This window comes from Microcebus murinus, chromosome 12, assembly GCF_040939455.1.
Source record: "Microcebus murinus isolate Inina chromosome 12, M.murinus_Inina_mat1.0, whole genome shotgun sequence".
NCBI lineage: Eukaryota > Metazoa > Chordata > Mammalia > Primates > Cheirogaleidae > Microcebus > Microcebus murinus.
In genome coordinates, this window is record NC_134115.1 from 91025883 (window position 1) to 91040550 (window position 14668).

General features: G+C 53.6%; 1 long non-coding RNA gene across 1 annotated transcript; it reads right to left on the minus strand.

Moving 5' to 3' along the window:
• Positions 1 to 1201: 1201 nt before the first annotated feature.
• LOC142874327 (uncharacterized) lies at positions 1202 to 9024 on the minus strand. The gene is made up of 3 exons (XR_012922150.1): positions 8948 to 9024; positions 5933 to 6061; positions 1202 to 1289 (listed from the first exon to the last, which is right to left on the minus strand). It is a non-coding gene; the product is annotated as an uncharacterized LOC142874327 (long non-coding RNA).
• Between the last annotated feature and the right edge of the window lie 5644 nt (positions 9025 to 14668).

Sequence of the window (14668 nt, forward strand, 5' to 3'; positions counted from 1 at the left end):
CATTTCTTGAGCGTTAGGTTCTTAGAATTTTCCTGGCATGAATTTTACCCAATTTATTACTTACAATTTCAGGGGACAACTTGACTCTATGATGATCTATTTATAAGGTAGCATGTTAAGCTGGAGCAGAAAATAAGTCTCCTGAGACGGAATTATTCAGGAGGGCCCAGTGTGCATCACAAGCGGAGAACGAGGACACATCACCTCGGATTTATCCAGGAAAGAGCAGGAGACTTTCCAATTCAGGATCTGAGAGGAAAGTGATTTTCTCGCTCTGATTCTTTGCAGAAAATACATCGGGCAAAGGCCCTCGTTCTTGTTAGACGTTTTGCCTGAGTTTGCTCCTGTCCTTAAACAGGAGGGCCTGGTGGAACCTGCGTGTGGGGGGACTTGGAGAACACCTCGGGGGGCCGGGACAGGTGGGTCAGGATGGCTGGTCCCCTCTTCAAAGGTGGGAAAAAATTTGAGAAAAAAGGCAAAAGCGGGCCGGGCGCGGTGGCTCACCCCTGTAATCCTAGCACTCTGGGAGGCCGAGGCGGGAGGGTTGCTCAAGGTCAGGAGTTCTAAACCAGCCTGAGTGAGACCCCGTCTCTACTAAAAATAGAAAGAAATTAATTGTCCAACTAAAAATATATAGAAAAAATTAGCCGGGCATGGTGGTGCATGCCTGTAGTCCCAGCTACTCGGGAGGCTGAGGCAGGAGGATCGCTTTGTTGCGCAGTGTGTACAGCTAGCATTACAACTCTTGTCACAGCTCTTATTCGTTTGACCAGGGAAAGAACCGAGTGGCACACGAAGAGTCGGAGAACAGCCTTTATTCCTCCCCAGCAGGCTCAGCACACCTAGTGTTACAGCTCTCCTCCTGTCTTCAGATCTCCTGGCCCTTCTGCCCCTTCTGCCCCTGCTTTTATACCCTTGGTAGGGCTCAAAAAGCGTCCAGTTAACTACAAGGTTTAACATCCAATCGACAATAAGCTTTAACATCCAATCAAAAACAGTGGGATTCAAAAATTACCCAATCAGGATCACACAAGCAGCGTGGCGGGAAACAGGCAGCAGCACATGGCCTGGGGGCATTCCGGCACGCTGGGCCTGGCCCCAGCAGCGTGCCTTCCAACTGGCCAGGCACAGCGCTGGCCTGGGGAGATGCGGAGCGATGGGGAGGTGGCAAGCAGCCGAGGCCTGGCGCCCGGCATTTTCCACATCAGCTTGAGCCCAGGAGTCTGAGGTTGCTGTGGGCTAGGCTGACTCCACGGCACTCACTCTAGCCCGGGCAACAGAGTGAGACTCTGTCTCAAAGGAAAAAAAAAAAAGAAGCTAAGGCAAAAGCAGCAATGCCGGGGCCCCACACAGACCTGAGGAGAGGCCTGTGGGGATTGGGGTGCCCTTGGGGCAGGACTGGGCAGGGGCAGCTGGTTTGCCATGTGGTCATAGCAGAGGCCTCGGCTAACCCCTGGGGGTGCTCTGGAGCAGGGGTGGCCCCTCAGATGGCCTTGATGAGGAGAGGGGCTGGGCCTTCATACCCCCACACGGCCAGTGGCAGCAGGAAGCACTCCTCACGGAGGGGACCACCGAGCACCCCTGCTTTGAGGGGGGCCGGGGACACAGCTGCCCTGTGTCCACCACAAACCACCCGGGGTTCTCGTGTTTGAAGCAGCTCCTGGTATCCTTTTTTTTTTTTTTTTGAGACAGAGTCTCACTCTGTTGCCCAGGCTGGAGTGAGTGCCGTGGCGTCATCCTAGCTCACAGCAACCTCAAACTCCTGGGCTCAAGTGATCCTCCTGCCTCAGCCTCCTGAGTAGCTGGGACTACAGGCATGCACCACCATGCTCGGCTAATTTTTTCTGTATATTTTTAGGTGACTGATTAATTTATTTCTATTTTTTTTTTTTAATAGAGATGGGGGTCTTGCTCTTGCTCAGGCTGGTTTCGAACTCCTGATCTTGAGCGATACTCCCGCCTCGGCCTTTCAGAATGCTAGGATTACAGGCGTGAGCCACTGCGCCCGGCCTGCGCTCCTGGAATCTTCAGAAACTGCCAGGAGCTCGCTGCCTCCGTACTTTAGTTGACTTGTTAAATCTTCTTGAGAAATTTTATCCAAACTATATTCAGTGGAAGGGGCTGCTGAAAATGTGTCAGAAATCATAAGACTTTTAAGACTTAGCTATAAAAGTCTGAAGTAGAATTTCAACAATCAGGATTAAAATGATGGCCGGCGTGAAGGAGGAAATAGATTCTGGCAAAACTTCCCACAAGGAAGTTTCCACGCTCTTGGTAAAGGAATGTGGCTCGGAGTAAAAACGAGAAAGTTCACACTTCTCTTGGGTCTCAGAAGTTTCCCCTAAATCCATGGAAATTATTCTATTTCAGTTAGCATTTGGCAGAGAGCAGAGGGAATCTAACGCACATTCTCTGGAGTTTGGAAAGGCAACGTAGAACATTTTGTATTTTTGTATCAAAGTCTACTTCTGTCCCGAGTCACCTTATCCTGGGATCGGGGTGGTAGGCAGCAGGCATCTGAGAGCTCGGTGGAGATTTGTAGTATTTTTTTGTACGGACGTTTGCACAGAGGGCTGGACCATCTGCGCCCTCAAAGCTCCGTGTCAAGCTGAGGGCATGGAAGGGTCACCCCTGGGGCCAGCCCGCGGCTCGTCCAGGCCCCTCTGTGCTCCGGAAGGCGCAGCGACACTGCGAACCGAGGCCACGGTCAGCGATGCCCCCATGACAGCACCGCGGTGTTGGCTCCTGGGACGTGCCTGGGCAGAGTGACTGTCCACTGTCCCCTCAGCCGTGTCACAAACAGGCAGGCTTTGGGAAAGGAGGTGGCCGCGTCTGCTGCCACTGTTCCCAGCACCCTGAGAGCTGGGAGTCCAGGGCCACGTGGGGGAGGGAGGAGGTGGCCCCGGGCATTTGTGTGCGGTCAACGCCACGCCGAGTCTTAGGGCCGGCTCCCTTTGCCACGCTCGGCGACCCTTGGGGGTCCGTCCACTGACGTGGGGTCCGGGGCGGAGGGAGACCCCTTCCTGAGCTGCTTGCCCGGCCAGCTGCGGGGACGGCCAGAAACCGCGGGTGAGGGAGGAGCGGAGGGGGTAGGAGCCTGAGGACGGGTGGGTTTGCTTTTCCCTCCCTCGAATCAGAAAGCCAGAGGCAGCTATTCCCTGGGAGTCTAGGCTTTTCATTTTCCTCTTTTAGAGTTTGTTATTTTTTTTGTTTGTTTTTGAGACAGAGTCTCACTTTGTTGCCCGGGCTAGAGTGAGTGGCGTGGCATCAGCCTACCTCACAGCAACCTCACACTCCTGGGCTCAAGCGATCCTCCTGCCTCAGCCTCCCGAGTAGCTGGGACTACAGGCATGCGCCACCATGCTCGGCTAATTTTTTTTTTTCCTATTTTTAGTTGTTTGGCTAATTTCTATTTATAGTAGAGACAGGGTCTCACTCTTGCTCAGGCCGGTCTCTAACTCCTGAGCTCAAGCAATCCCTCCGCCTCGGCCTTCCAGAGTGCTAGGATTATAGGCGTGAGCCACCACGCCCAGCCCTCTTTTAGAGTATTTGATCAGCGTGTTTTGTTTCACTCCCTGGAGCGTGCCTGGTGACTGTGCCTGGCCTTCAGACCTGGGTAGTAGGGTGGGTGTGGCCACCCACATGCCCACTTGCCCCGACCCCGGGGTGGGGGACAAAACACGGGGTGAGCTGCCCCTGCCAGGCCCTGTGGAGATGGCGTGTGCCTGGGGAGGGCTGGGGTGGGGCAAGGAGCTGAAACCCTTGGTTGGAGACAAAGCCCTTAACCCTAATCCTCTGCTCGTTTCTGCAGCAGCAGCTGCAGAACCGAACACCTGCGTTCCCAACCTAACGCTCGGCCACACCAGGGAGAGGCAGGGGGAGGTTGACAGTAAGATGGATGTGAACCCGACACATGGCTCTTTTCTTACCCCAGTGGAAGCTGGGTTAAAGAACTTTGACTACTGAGGCTTTTATCCAAGTGTCTGAGCTGGGTGACCAGCCATCTGGTTAGCAGTTGGACAGAGGTGACCTTTCCCTGTGCATGTGTAACCCACTCCCAGGCAGCCCAAGAATGCTCTGGGTCTCTTCCACGACGCACCAACACAGTAGGGGCTTTGTGTCTTCTGTTCTGCTCAGCAAGCAAGGGGCGTTCAGGGAAGTGGGTGTCAGGACGGCAGACGGGCTCAGGGGCGGATCCTCTGGGTGGGGGGAAAGAGGGCAGCAGCTGGCCAGGCCTTGGGGGGGGGACCCAGGCCACTGCTGTTATCTGTAGCCTCTGTCACCAAGGATAAGAAAGGAGGGGGTGTGGTGCAAACTCCCCGCTAAGCAGCCACGCCTGCTCTTAAAGACTGGAACAGAACGTGCCGGCGAGATTGAGGTCTCCACGGCGACGGCCGTGGCCAGGCACCGTGAGGATTGCGGGAACGCGGACCAGCTCCTCCACGCACGGGCCTGCTCTGACGGCCTCCCTGTGTCCCTGGCCTGCTGGAGAAGAGGCAGCTCACACCCGAAATCTTGAAGGAGGGAGCGCGGGCATTTAATGGTGATGCCAAAGAGAGAAAGTGTGTTTTACAACTGGTTTCTGCTCTTGAGAATTTTCCTTGATATCTTTGGCTGAGCCTCTCGGAAAGAACAAAGTGCTGTTTAAAATCTTACACTTAGGACCTGGAGAAAAAAGAGGTCTCTTTGTGAGTCTGCTAGATCTTCTTAAGAACCCAGAGCTGGTCTTGATATGTGGGCTGCAGAGAGAGTGACTTTAAGTGTTGTCTGAAGACCGCAGCCTGGGGTGTCTAGGGTGGAACCAGGAACAGGATATTTGTGATTTCAGTGGGTGGGGCCTGTCTTGTGAAAATTCACCCTAAGAATCCAGAACTGACTGGAAAAGCAGGGCCCTGCTCCTTAAGGCTCCGCTCGAGATGACACCCTGTGCAACAAGTCAAGGGTTCAGCCCAAGGTCAAAGGCGAGCAGCAGAACCTTAGTGTGGGCCGAGCACAGTGGCTCACGCCTGTAATCCTAGCACTCTGGGAGGCTGAGGCGGGCGGATTGAGCTCAGGAGTTCTAGACCAGCCTGAGCAAGAGCGAGACCCCATCTCTACTAAAAATAGAAGGAAATTAGCTGGAAAACTAAAAATATATAGGAAATCCCCATGGTTTTCAGAGGGAAATAAAAAAAAAAATATATATATAGGAAAAAGTTAGCCGGGCATGGTGGCGCATGCCTGTAGTCCCAGCTACTCGGGAGGCTGAGGCAAGAGGATCGCTTGAGCTTAGGAGTCTGAGGTTGCTGTGAGCTAGGCTGACATCACGACACTCTAGCCTGGGCAAGAGAGTGAAACTCTGTCTCAAAAATAATAATAATAAATTAAAAAAATAAAAAAGAAGAAAGCTTAGTGTGGACGTGAACACCGCACCATGCCCGAACACACGTGGCTCCAGAGCCGTCTGAGAACCAGCCCCACGGGGTCACCGAGATGGGGAGAGGAGGCAGTGTGGGGTGCAGAGGACCCCACCTGGCCCTTAAGGCTGAAAGACCTGAAGAGTGAACACTTCCGGGCGGCAGGGACCAGCTGTTCCGCCCAGAACCCCTCAGGTAAGCAAAGGAAAGCAAGCCTGCTCTTTGAGGGGAAGAAGGAAACTTCTCAGGCATGCCCAAGCACCGACGCCAGTTCCTGGGCTGGAGGGAAGACAGAGCTGTGTCTGGGGCTGCCTGACCCTGGGGACCCAGAGGCCCTGGGCTCTGGCTGGGCTGATTGCAGAGCGAGCCCCGTTCACAGTGTCCTGCCCCAAACTCAGCACTCTTAGCCCGCCTTAGTAAGAACTGTAAAAGTTTCGTAAATATGCTGCAGTCTCTATCCTCGCATGACCTAGGTTTCCTGCCCACTGGGACCGCGACTCAGCTGAAGGCCCCAAGTGGACAGAGTAGCATGGTACCTGAGGCCTTCGTTTTGGGGAAGGTTGAAGCCGGGGGGTCGTCTTCCTGGAGCTGGGCTCCTGCGACAGGCTTCGCTTCAGGGGGCTCCTCCTCTGGAGAGGCAGGCTGCGATGCCCTCCTGCCGGCCACTATAAAATAAAGAAAGATGAATGAGTAAATCTTGAAGAGGTTCTGCCCATGCCAGAGATGGGAGAACTTGAGCTTCAGTGAGGATAGTAATTGCAGTCCATCGAAACCCACAAATACATTTGAGTCTATGAGTTCGCTGTGATATAAAAAAAAAAAAATCCCTGTAACAAAGTGATCGCTTTTGGAGGCTAAGAGAAACGTCGACCTTAAAGCAAGAAGCTGCGGCAACATTCAAGCAGAGAGTTTATTTGGGCCAAGGCTGAGGACAAGCACAGCTGCTGCTCTGAGCACTTGCAGGCAGATTTTAAAGGACACAATGGGGAGGTTTAGGAAGACGGTCTCGGCCCGCTCCTGTAGAAACACTGTGGATTAACGGGAACAAGCTAAGGGATAATTGGCTAAATTCCATAGCGCCTCTTGGAATCATCATTATCAGTTTGCGATTAACCCAGTCCCTGGAATTCTTCACATGAGCAAGAGGAGTCCAAGAATTTTTGGGGGGTAATGGTGGCCTCAGACCCACTTTTCTTCGGCCGTTGTAATGTAGTTAATCTTGTATTTGTGCAACTTCGTTCTCCTTTCCCCCTTTTGGCCAAAATCTTTCTTCTGGAGAGCAATGATGATCAATGAATTGTTTCATACTCCCTCGATGCTAGAAGGCTCCACTTTCAGTGGGGAACAGGAGTTGACCTCTTATGAAATGGTCCCGGGAAGGCCCATTGTCCTAATAATAGAACCTCACTTGTCTTCCGCTCCCAAGCTCTGATGGGACTAGGTGTCGTCAACCTGCGACACCTCTGACCAAGGCCGTGCAGTAGATGCCGTTAGCTTTGCCCAATGCTGTGGTGTCTGCGATGCCGTATTTACCTGTTTTACAACTTGTCCAGTGAAACAAATGCCTTTGTCGCTGGAGATTGCTCCAGGACCGTCCCACGAGAGAAACACATTTCCTAATAACGTTTTAGCTACCGTTATAGCATTGGCCTTCTTGAATAGGAAAGCTTCTATACAACTGGGAAACGTGCATTGAAGATGGCAGTTGAATGAAATCCATCTATAAATGTGCGGATGGCCCATCAGGTAGCAGAAATGCACCTGGAGTTTTGATTGTCTTCTTGGGATTATGGGTTTGACAAACAAAGCATTGGCCATAAACCATGTTAGCCATTTAACAGTCACCACACCAATATATATGTTTTTTTTTTTTTAATATAATTTGGGTCATTTTTATCTCTTCCATGATGGGTCACAGAGTGCTGAGTTTTAATCATGCAAGATTTAAGGACTCAGGAAGGCCCAGGCATGTGTCCAGGCTTCCCATGAGTCCCAGCTTAACAATGGATGTGTAGCCTCTTACACACCGATTTTATTTCTCCAATTCAGGTGCATAGGGCTGTTTATTGGATAGGTTATCACAGGTAATTTGATTTGGACCATGGAGTTCATTCAAATTGCATATCTTAACAATTTCAGTACTGGCTGATTTAGCATGGAAACCTGGCAGAGAATTTCCTTGGTATTCAATTAATTCGTGTCCTATTTTGGTTAGCAGTTTTATAAATCAGTCAAGCTTTTCATTAGAGTCCTGGGAATTCCTGCCCAGTTCCAATGGCACGATCCTAAAGTCACCAGAAACCTGTGTTCAGGATGCTTGTCTATTCCATCCGTCCTTGGAAACACAAAACTCTAGGATTATAATTACTTATGAAGATGTTTCAGAAAGCGCATCAGCATTAAGTCATTAACTGTGAGCAAGGCTTAATACAGTCATGGCTGAAGAGACAGTCGACAAGGATATTTGCTTATTTCTGTGGCCTACAATAATTTAACATAACAGCCATAATTATGATTGATAGCATAAACCAAGATGTATCAGATTTTTAGGAAACTCATACAATTCTAGAGCACATACTAATACCACCTTTACATGAACATGACTCCAAGAAAGTTAAATGCCACGTCTTATTTGACAGGTAAAATCCCGTGTGATTTTAACACGCCAAAGAAGCCTAATACGTCTGTCTTGGACTTCCAGGGGCCCTATTTGGACTTCCAGGAACCCTAATGTCCAAAAGTTAGTTGGAGGTAAAAAAGATTGAATTTAGAATTTGAAATTTGATTTTGGGAAAAGTTTGTCAACTACAACACTTGACATCAAAGTACATCTCCGTCTCTCCGTTAGGGTATCCAGCTGCATGCTGTCCGCTTTTCCCACTGGAGCCCTTGAGCCTGTTAACCATGCTTACTTTGATTCCTGATCTGATAACCCCCAGGTCACGGCCGTGTCTGAATCTGGTTCTGAGGTTTGCTTGTCTCTTTAGACAGTTTTTCTGTCTGTGGGGTGTGTGTGCGTGCGCATGCGTGTGCGTGTGCGTGTGCGTGCGTGTGTGTGTGTGTGTGTGTGTGTGTTCCCTCCCTTAGGTGGGGCAGGAAGGCTGGAGGGGCTGCAGGGAGAGGAGTCCCTTCCCCGGCTGGGATGGGCTCTGGAAAAGTCTTTCCCCTGGAGCAGAGGCCGTGGTTATGAAGAAGCTTCTGGGTGTTTCCAGAAAATTCTCTACCCATCCCCCACCAGCGCCTACAGGGTCTTTCTCAGCTAGAACCAGGTGGGGTTCCTGGAGGGAAACCCGTGAAAGCGTGGGGCACCCCCTAGACTGGAGACCCCCGGACTTTCTCACGCCGGTGCAGTCCACACGCAGCCTCCAGCAGTTCTCCCAGTCACCTAGTGACTTTTCCCGCCAGCTAGGGCTCGCGGGGTTTCCGCTCCAGGTCAGCAGGTGTCGCGGAGACTCTCCAGCCCCGGGGTGACCCCCGACCCCTGCACGCGAGGAGACCGAAGGCAGAAGTGTCTCGCTCTGTTCTTTTCTCTGCTGCTCTCGCTGTTGTACCTCCTGGGTCGGGTCTCTGAATTTCCGATAGTTCCTCTTCTGTTTTCTGTCTGCTTGCTATTTCCGTTCTTCTCCTTACTTTGGGCTTGTTTGTGCTTCCTTTTCTAGCTTTTTAACAGCCAACGGGGCTCTGGGCCAGGGCGTGTGCCTGTCCTCTCCCATCCGGACCCTACTGCCCGTGGGGGGCAGGTGGCCGGGGGTGTTTGCGGGCCCGCCAGTGTGGAGATCGGGGGCATGCTGGGATATTTAGGGGGATCTTAAATACAAACGCTGGAAAGGTCTTCAGGGACCATGTGGGAGGCTCCCTCCTCTTACAAGGGAGAGAGTTTTAGCCACCAAGTCAGGCCGAGCAGGGGTCCTAACTCCAAGCCCACCACACATCTGCAGCGCCCTGGATGTCCATGGCCTCTGGCCACAAAATTGTGACTTACATTTACAAGTTGCCCAAGTTGGGAGATAATTGGGGTTTCTTCAAAAGCAGTAAAAGTGAAGAAGAAAAAAGTCACAAAGATTTGACATCTAAGGGAGTGAGATTCCCTTACTTGGAAAATTCTCTCAGTCTGAGCCGAATGCCCCGATGCCTGGGACCTGGGTCACAGAAGTCAGACATTCTCTGCTAATCCCCTCTGAGCCTGGAACCCCCCCGGCTCCCTGGGTGGCAGCTGGGAACCGGCACGTGACACCCTTTAGCGAATCAGCTCACCCCTCAGCATAATCTGCACCATTCCAGCTCCCCTGTGGCTGTCCTCGGTCTCCCTGTAAAATTCCTAAGCCACGACCAGTCTGTCCTCTGGCTCCAGGCTGGAGTAAGCTCAAACCACCCCTTTCTTCAATCAGCACTCTCCCCAAAGTGACTTCCAGGGTTGGGGTGACGAGCAGTAGTTACAGAGGAGACGACGCCAGCAGGTGTCGGCTTGCCCTACAGTCAAACCAGACCCTCGGCTCTGGGTGGAGCCCCTGGGAGGGAACACACAAGCACAGAGGTGACATTCTCCACCTCCACCCTGGAGACCCTAAGGGAGAGAATGGCAGGGCTGGATCACTCATCAAAGTCCAGATAAAAATAACTAAGCAAAAGAAGCCAATACGAAATGTCCAGAATGGGGAAACCTATAGGAACAGAGAGTAGATTTTTGGTGGCCAGGACTGGGCTCGGGGAGGTAGGGGGTGATGGCTAAAGGGTACACCCACCCTTTTGGGCCAAACCAATGTATGCCTCCCACGTACTGATCGATGACTTTACCTGCAATCCCCATCTCCCTGAAATGTGTAAAAACCAAACTGTAACCCAGCCACAGCGAGTCCACTTGCCCACGGCCTCTTGGCAGTGGCTCCGGGTCATGGTCCTCAAATTTGGCTCAGAATAAAATCTCTTTAAAATTATTTTGCAGAGTTTGGCTTTTTTCTGTTGACACAGGTTAAGCCTGGAGATGTATAATCACATTTGTTTGTATCATTCTCATTCGCGCTCATGTTTTTCGTGAGAGTCGGTTGCAGACACAGCCCCCTTACCGCCGAGCACCGTGCATGCGTTTGGGGAGAACAAGGGCATCCTTCCTCTCGGCAGGCACGGCGCAGCCCTAGACAGGACGTCAGCGCCGACACAGCGCCGTTCTCCCGTCGAGGGACTGCGTCTGAACTCCACCAGCCCTCAGAGTGACGCCTTCACAGCAAAGGAAGGACCCTCTCCGGCCCGGGACCGTGCACCTGTCCCATCTGCGTTCACTCTATGACTTGTTTCAGTTCGGCTGCCCCGACCTCCTCCCTGGTGACCCCGGGGGATCTCGAAGAGTCCAGGCTGTTGTTTGGCAGACAGCCTCGATGTGTTCTTGGTTGTTTTCTTCTGCTGTCGTCTAAGGCTCAGGTCGAGAGCGTGCCCTTTTGGGCAGGGACACGGCAGGGTGAGGCTGTGTCCTCTACCCGTCCCGTCAGACGGCGAGGGTGCTGCCGTGGCTCATTCTCGGGGCGATGCTGACCACCCGGTTAGGGGGTGTCAGGAGTTGCCACCGGGAACTCGCTCTTTCCCCCTTGTGACCAATAACCACCTTGCTGGGGGCATGGAGGGGACGGTTCGGGACTATGTGGATATCCTGCTTCTTGCCATACTTTGCCCGCTAGTTTTAGATCCACCCACGAGGCTTGCTTGAAAATGACGTCCCTGTGACCGCCTCCAACCTGCGGTTTTCCCGGCTCCCTCGCCGGCATACCACACGAAGGAGACGCTCCCTTCTCCCTTTGAACGCGGGTACGCACGTCCGTGTGTGTGTGTGTGTGTGTGTGTAAGGGTGGGCTCGCGGGCTGCTGCTTTATTTTGTGGGTTATGATTAGTTGCTGTCATTATTTAGTTTGCTGTTCCAATTGCCCCGGACTGGGCAGTTGCCATGCTCCTTTCAGAAAGGAGTACGGCAGTTAGACGTGGGTTTTGAGAGGGTCTTCGTAAACCGCAGCAAGAGGCCACCGCACACACGGGGACAGTTAGAATGGAAACAGGTGGCGGCACCAAGCCTTGGCGAAGCTGTGGACCAGCTGCGACCCTCCCCCGGGGAAAACAGCGGCGTCTGCACAGGCCGTTTGGGCAAAGGCACGTGGCCCCCAGGGCTGGAGATTTTGGATCCAGGAACCTCAGCCTCCCCAAGTGCTGCTCTGTGGTCCCCAAAGCTGAGGGTGTCAATATCTTGACCCATCACATGGCATAGCAGGAGAGTTTACGAGAACGGAAGGCTTCCCAATGCGTTAAGATTTTCTGTGCTACAACTGGGGAGGTTGTGGGAAAGCCGGTGGGGAAGTTGTGGGAAAGCCGGTCCGGAAGTGGAAAATGTTGTCGCAGCCACTTGGGAGAAAGGTTCGGCAGGTTTTTTGTTTTTTTTTTTTGTAAGCTCAAATATACACTTACCACATGACCCAGAAATTCCACTTCTAGATATTGACCCAAGAGAAATTAAAATGTGTCCACACAAAACCTTCCGCATTAACGCTCGCGGTGGCTTTGTTTACTACAGCCCCTATGCAGCACTAAGAAAGAATGAACTCCTGACACTCGACGTGGGCAGATCCCAGAAGCATCAGACTAAGTGACAGGAGCCAGGCACAAGGGAATGGACTGCATGGTTTCATTTATATAAAATCCTAGAACTTGCAAAACTTCATGGACACAAAGCGGAGCAGCGGTTGAGCTGGCGGCGGGAGGGGGGCAAGGAGGTATTGATAACAGAGCAGCAGGTCTAAAATTTGGGGGTGACGGGAGCGTTCTAATCTCCACTCTGAGAAGGTCATGCACAGTCCACAGCGTGAGATGTGTGGTCTCCTCTCCTTGTCCTTGCTGCATGTTCCCCCATCCCAGGTTGCCTGAACCTTTGAGATCCTCCCCCCGGGAAGCCTGGTAGACCATCCAACCCAGAGGGACCTTCCTTCCTGTCCTTTTGTGACTTTCAGAAACCACAAACTCGGCTTTCCTGGGCAGTCCTGGCCTCTTGGGCTAGGCCATTCTTGTTTGCACTGGCAGGACTCATGTCCCCAGAAACATCCCAGAATATTGGGTCCGAGGGGCTATGCTCTCAGACGTACTGCTCAGAGAGCACCACCCCCAGAGTATGACCGTGGGCGGGCCACCCAGCCATCCTACGTGCAGATGAAGAAATAGAGGCTCAGGAGGAAGAGATCCAGCCCGTCCCCAAGCCCAGGCGGCTGTTTCTCACGGCTTCCATCTCCTGTATCCTCCTGAGCACCTGCCCTAGCAGGCAGGCCCTGCCCCGTGTGGGGGTTGGGGGAGGTGGCAAGCCAGCGAGGCCCAGCCTGGCCCACCGAGCCAGCCCAGAGGCGGGAAGAGCCCAGGGAGAAAAGGCCTGCAGGCGAGGAGGCTTCATGGCCCCAACCCGGAGGAGACTCCTTCTCCCCGCCAGACAGTAAAGCCATTAATTGGTTCTTTTTACGAGGCTTGGGGAGACTGGGACTCCAGGAGACAGATGGTGCTTAAAAGGGCTTTTCAGCCGAGTCTCTTTCATTCCTATTCCAGAAAGCACCCAGTGATAATCGGGTATTAGCCGTGCTGGCTTCTCAGCTCTCCGCTGAGGAACTTTCTTCTTTAAACTGTCCTGAGGGCCCCAAACCTTGAACTCTCCCCACCGCCTGTCTCCCACGACCACCTTGGGGACGTCGACAAGAGAGATTCATGCGTGAGCAGGACACAAGCTGGTGACCACATCCCCTTCCTCTGATAGGAACACTGTGTGTGAAGTGGCAAGTGGTGGCATTTCTCCCTTGCAGAGGAAGATGTGAACGTTCTGAGAACACTCCAGGGTTCCACAGCCCTGCGGGGTTGTCATGGATGATCTCTCGGGAGGGCGGCTCAGTCTTTCTGAAGGAACCATGTTCTCCCCATGGTGGTGCCTCCATCCTGATCCTTGCCCAGTCCCCACCCTGCACCCAGTCCCTAGCCCTGCCCCCAATCTCCACCCTGCACCCAGTCCCCAGCCCTGCCCCCAATCTCCACCCTGCACCCAGTCCCCAACCCTGCCCCCAATCTCCACTCTGCACCCAGTCCCCAGCCCTGCCCCCCAATCTCCACCCTGCACCCAGCCCTGCCCCCCAATCTCCACCCTGCACCCAGTCCCCAACCCTGCCCCCCAATCTTCACCCTGTACCCAGCCCTGCCCCCCAATCTCCACCCTGCACCCAGTTCCCAACCCTGCTCCCCAATCTCCACCCTGCACCCAGTCCCCAACCCTGCTCCCCAATCTCCACCCTGCACCCAATCCCCAACCTTGCTCCCCAATCTCGACCCTGCACCCAATCCCCAACCCTGCTCCCCAATCTCCACCCTGCACCCAGTTCCCAACCCTGCCCCCAATCTCTACCCTGCACCCAATCCCCAACCCTGCTCCCCAATCTCGACCCTGCACCCAGTCCCCAGCCCTGCCCCCCAAACTCCACCTTGCACCCAGTTCCCAACCCTGCCCCCCAATCTCCACCCTGCACCCAGTCCCCAGCCCTGCCCCCCAATCTCCACCCTGCACCCAGTCCCCAGCCCTGCCCCCCAATCTCCACCCTGCACTCAGTCCCCAACATGCACCCCTTCCCCAGCCCTGCCCACCAATCTCCACCCTGTACTCATTCCCCAACATGTACCCAGTCCGCAACCCTGTCCCCCAATCTCCACCCTGCACCCAGTCCCCATCATGCACCCAGTCCCCAATCTCCACCCTGCACCCAGTTCCCAATCTCCACCCTGCACCCAGTCCCCAACATGCACCCAGTCCCCACCCTGCACAGCCAGGCCCCCTGGTCCCACCTTCTGAGTCCTGATCCTCCCAGCCGGGGGTCTCAGGGGGTCCCAGTGCTGATGGGTCAGCAGGCCTGTGTTGGCTTGGTGGCGTGGGGAGGAGGAGGAAGAGGGTGGAGATGCATAGATGCAGAAACATTTTTCCCTTTCATATCACATTTTTATTCTTCCCAAACAGATTTACATTTTAATACACAAACAGCTACACTTTATTTAAATTCCCCAGCGGGTGTTTATAAAGGGGGCTAATGAGGGGCCGATTTAGCAAGCAGGGGTAGGGTTAGGAGAACGGTGGGTGGGAGCTGTCAGCGCCTCCAGCCTGAGGGGTGAGGCTGCCCGGCAAGCCAGGGCCCTGCAGGGCTGGGGAGGTGGGTGACCTCCTTCCTCCCTCCCACCCCCTCATCTCCTGCCAGGGCCCCACGAGCTGATCTCAGCCAGAGGCC